General features: G+C 31.6%; 1 long non-coding RNA gene across 6 annotated transcripts; it reads left to right on the forward strand.

The window, feature by feature from the left end:
* The first annotated feature begins 2,163 nt into the window (after positions 1-2,163).
* On the forward strand, positions 2,164-4,954 carry LOC106445256. Of its 6 annotated transcripts, none has more exons than XR_002661420.2 (8): positions 2,197-2,442; positions 2,554-2,829; positions 2,944-3,041; positions 3,125-3,237; positions 3,339-3,530; positions 3,799-4,030; positions 4,389-4,446; positions 4,525-4,954. It is a non-coding gene; the product is annotated as an uncharacterized LOC106445256 (long non-coding RNA). The 6 variants fall into 6 exon arrangements; XR_001288423.3 differs by having other exon boundaries at positions 3,128-3,237; positions 3,354-3,530; XR_001288420.3 differs by having other exon boundaries at positions 2,198-2,442; positions 3,354-3,530.
* Positions 4,955-5,169: the final 215 nt, after the last annotated feature.

Raw genomic sequence — 5,169 nt, forward strand, 5'->3', positions numbered from 1 at the left:
TTGTTGTTTGGAATACAACGTCTAAAAGATTAGCTATATAGTTAACATTTGAAAATCAAAATAGCCCCGCGTGTAGCGCGGATTAACTCCTTCAAAGGTTAACTATATAGCTATTCTTTGGGACGTTGTATTCTGAACAACAAAAAAATTATAAATTGTATGTTTGTATAAATACATATTTCCTTAGAAAAAACCAGAAAACTATACATTTTCATATAGATGTTTGATATAGTTTTTCATTTCTTATATTGTATATTTAGTTATTATTTAGTTTTTCTTATTTTGTAGGACAATTCTCTCAAATAGACTTTTTAAGTTTTTTCTCACAAAAATAGCCTTCAATAAGAAAAATGACCAAAATAGTCTTTTATTCTGAAAATTTCTATTTTTATTTTTTAATTTTTTTAAATTTGAAATCCTATCCTCAAAGTTTCAACACTTAAATATAAACCATAAGTCTAGATTAGTTAACCCTAGGGTATAAATATATTTTTACTCTTTAATAAAACCACTTTTAATATTGTAATATTTAGTTTTTATTTTTTTAAATTTGAAACACTATCCTCAAAACCCACCCCTTAACTTTAAATTCTAAGTCTAGATTACTTAGCCCTAGGTATAAATGTATTTTTACTCTTTAATAAAACTTCTTTTGGTCATTTTTCTATTGAATGCTATTTTTGTGACAAAATTTTAAAAATGACTATATAGAGAATTTCTGTATATTTTATATTTATTTATTATAATTTTCTTGCTTTTATATCAAAAGGTAATATTACGATAGATGTTTAATGTAATATTTCTATTTCTTATGTTGTATATTTGTTTATTATTAATTTAACTATTTATTTATTCAATTCAACTATATATTTTGACACGTGGCATTATTAATATACAAATTCTAAACTATAAAAATGTAGTTTCCAAATTATCCCAAAAATCTTCTTCCATTTTCCTTTAATAAAATATAAGAAATTACCCAATATAATTTAAAAAATATATATGAAATTGATGCTATTTAATAACAAAGCTCTGATAACAATTTGCGTATTGTCTATCATTTTTTAAATTTTATATTACTAAATAAATTAAAATATCATATTAATTATATAATATAAATTTTGATTTATTTGTATATGTTATTTAAATTTATTAAATAGACATAAATTACTAAACAATAATTCTATATTCTTTATTAGGATCTGCGTGTGACTATACTATTCTAATCCATCATATGGTTTAGAGAAATTTCCTATGATAGCGTTTTTTACGGTTTTGTCACAAAAATTGTCATCAATGAAAAAAAATGATCAAAATAAGTTTTAGTAAAGGGTTAAAGAGTATTTTTACCCTAGAGTTAACTAATCTAAACTTAGGGTTTAGAGTTAAGGGGTGGGGTCTTGGGGATATGGTTTCAATTTTTTTTTTAAAATAAATATTAAAAAATTTAAAATTAAAAAGAGTTGTTTTGGTTTTTTTTTAGTGTTATTTTTGTGACAAAAATTTAAAAATGACTATTTGAGAGAATTTCCCTATGATTTTTATGCTTGATGGGTTTTCTTATTTATGGTAAAGATCTTTTGCAAAAAAAATTTCTGACATTAATCTGTATAATGCACCGTCTCTACAGCTTGAACTTAGACCTCTTAGAGCCCGACTGGTTTAAACGCAGCGGCTGCGGTTGCAGGTGCGGGAGTTTGCGGATGCGGGTGGATGCGGTTTGTATGACTGGTACAACGTTTGAAAATTGTTGCGTTTGCGGGATATTTGTGACTGGTTGATTATAAGATATTGCAGCGGTTTAATAAGAAATTACCTATATTAACATATTATAACATTATAAAAATATAAAAAATATACTATTGTAATAAAATATAATAATTATAAATATAATATAATTAATACAAATATTAATTTTATTTATAAAAAATTTAAATTAGTTGAAAGTTATAATTTTAATAAAATTTGTTTTGAAAATTTAAATTAAAAATTTTTTAAAAATATTTCATTTCGTTTTATATATGTGTATCTTTATATATAAAGAAGAGCTTGAATCCCTCCCAGACTATCCACGTAGGCGGACACGTAACTAATTCGGCGCTCATCGTTTCATTTATTCTTGAGCGTGATGGGCTTTGATCGTTTGTTATCGTGTTTGGGCTCTAGAGTTTGATGGTTTTTGCGGCCCGGGTACATGGAATCATCTCTAACCTAATTAATAGCTATCTCGAGTGATGCTTCTCATGTCGTCAACGACCTATCTTGATGCGGCTGTGTCTCTTTCTCAGCCACCGCGCCTCCGACTACTCCGACTGTGTCTCCTCCTTTGTGAGCGGCTCCGTATCTCCTCCTCTGCCTCATTATCCTATGCGACTCCATATTTATTTTCCTTCTCTTTCTGTCGCCAACAATGGTGGTTAAGCCTCTTGGATCTGCTCTGAGGTATTTTACGCAGATTTCCTTTTTTCGTTTCGTAATTGTGTGATTATAATTTTTATTTACTTCTCTTCTGTTAATTGGTTGATTTTCCATTTTGGTTGTATTTATTGGCAGGTCTTCTGGGGTTTGGACAAAAAGCTTGCAAAGAGAGAGCATTTCCCTTCTGTTAATTGTTTGATTTCCTACTCAAAGTATTCAACGGTATGCTTACACATCACCGTCCTTCTCCAGACCCGTCTTGGTATACTATCTCTAAGTTCTTGGTATATATATTTCTTTTTTCTGTAATTGGAATCTTTCTATGAGAAGTTCGATCCAGATTTCATCAACATCAGGACAAAGGCCAGAGAGGTGTTGCAGAGGGAAGATGATCTTAGTGAAATTGTCCAGGTACGTGTCACGTATCCTTGGCATCTAAACTCAAGTTATAGAAAATAGTCTCTCTTAGCAGATAATACATTCTGAAAGAACTTATTTGAGCTGTGCATTATACTTTGTGTGCAGCTTGTGGGAAAAGATGCGCTAGCAGAAGGTGACAAGATCACCTTGGAAACAGCCAAACTATTGAGAGAAGACTACCTTGCTCAAAACGCGTTCACACCGTTAGATTTTAATGTCTCCCTTTGTTTCTTCATTACGAAAATTTCCGTTGCTTCCGATATCATTCCAGAACCATTTCTTCCAGAAGTGATACTCATCAAAGCTTCTTTACCGAAGCTTCCTCAAGAAAACCGCAGGAGTTACGAGGCCATGGGTCTAGGCACTCAACAGTATTTTTTTCTGGAAAGTGACGTCAATGTAAGTCTATAATTTTAAATAAGGGTTGTTTTGGATATCTATAATTTTTATTCATGGCAAAATGTGTAAAATGATGTTGGAATCAATGGCTTACTTCACAGAATATTTCGCTGCAGTTATAGGCAAGGGTGCAGAAGTGAAGTTCGCCGCAAGTTTGCTAATGAGTGATATCGTTGCTCTCTTGAACAATGAAGAAAATCTTCAGTCAATGATGTTAAACTTACTTCTTAAGAGTTTCTGAGCTGATACTTGCAAGAAAAGATGGAACCATTAGCGGAAAGAGTGGTCAACAGGTCAGTTTTACTTAATTTTAGTCTAGAGATGTCATCATTTTCGTTTTGGATCAATGCTATTTATTTTATTATTCCAGATATTGTTTGAGCTCTAGGAATGATAAAATAAAAGACTTGGTTTAGGCAAGTATATGCTATTCAGAGAACTTCATCTTTTTGTTTCCTCCGAGCCATTTTGAAGCTTGAAGGTTCACTGAGAATATACTTCAGGCTCTTTATAAGTTTGCCCACTTAGGTTTGGTTTTGTCTCTTTCTGTCTTTTGCCCAGGCGTTTGCTCAGCATTTGAGATCCTCCACTTCGTCAAGTACCACGGCTTTGGAAACTATTTCATTCTGGTAGACAATAGGGATTCCTCAGAGCCTAAGATTACTCAGGAGCAAGCTGTGAAGCTCTGTGATCGAAACTTTGGTGTTGGTGCGGAGTCATCTTTGCGATGCCTGACGTTAATGGCACTGATTACACTATGAGGATATTCAACTCAGATGGTAGCGAACCAGAGGTACGAAGTCTTTGGCTGTGTTTTGATCAATCCTTTGTTTTCGTTAGAAAATACTATGTTTTTGTTAGAAAATACTATGCTTTTGGCATTAAGGACTCTGTTTTTGTTATAAAAACCTCTATTTTTTTGGATTAGAAAGCTATAAAGACCGTTTTTTTTTGTTAGATGTGTGGAAATCAAGTTAGATGCTTTACTAAATTAGATTTCTTAACTTATATGAAGTTATATATAGATGCTATTTATTTTATTTGGACAAGATTCATTGCTGAGATTGAGAATCTACAAGGAAAGCATAGGTATTGTAATCAGAAATAATGATTAAAAGGGTCACACTTGCTCATTCTTTTGTTCATTGCAGTTTTACAATACATACTGGTGCTGGCCTCATCATTCCAGAGATTCAAGGTGATGGGCAGGTAAAAAGTTACCACCTTTCGATATATTCCTAATAAAGTTTTTTTTTCTCTGTTTTAACTGGATTGGTGTTGATACAGGTTAAGGTTGATATGAGGAAACCAATACTTAGAGAAGAGGATGTGCCTACGAGGTTGGAAGGGAACAAAGGCGAGTCTGTTGTTGCGGCGGAGCTAGCAGAGATGAAGTGTACTGATTAGTTGTCTAATTGTCTAATTGAAACACTTAACAAAGATGAAGTGTACTGATTAGCTGTTGCAACTGCATTTTCACTCATGAGCAAACTCTCTGGTTACTGAAGAATTTTTTGAATGATATATTCCTCCCTGGAACTCAAGCCTCTTGCTACTCATCATTACATGTATCAGCCTACCATTTCTTCTCCGATTCAAACTATTTTCACAAATCAAATTCTTTTGTATATTATAAATTAGCTTCTTTATTGTTTTTGGCTGAGAAATTTGAGTTCATGTTTATTTATAAAGATCTATAATATTTGTTTTTTCTACGTTTCAGATACTTCATTACCATCCATACTTCATTACCATCCACTCATATTGTAGAATAAGAGAATCCCTAAAATTGATTCTCCAGATGATTAAGAGCATTATAACAATCTTATAAGGTGTTTTTGTGGAACAATTATTTTTAATTCAATTTTATATTGCAGATAAGTGTATGTGAAGTGTTTCTCAGACTAATGATTAGTTTATATTGTAGCTTTA

This window comes from Brassica napus, chromosome C3, assembly GCF_020379485.1.
Source record: "Brassica napus cultivar Da-Ae chromosome C3, Da-Ae, whole genome shotgun sequence".
Lineage (NCBI taxonomy): Eukaryota > Viridiplantae > Streptophyta > Magnoliopsida > Brassicales > Brassicaceae > Brassica > Brassica napus.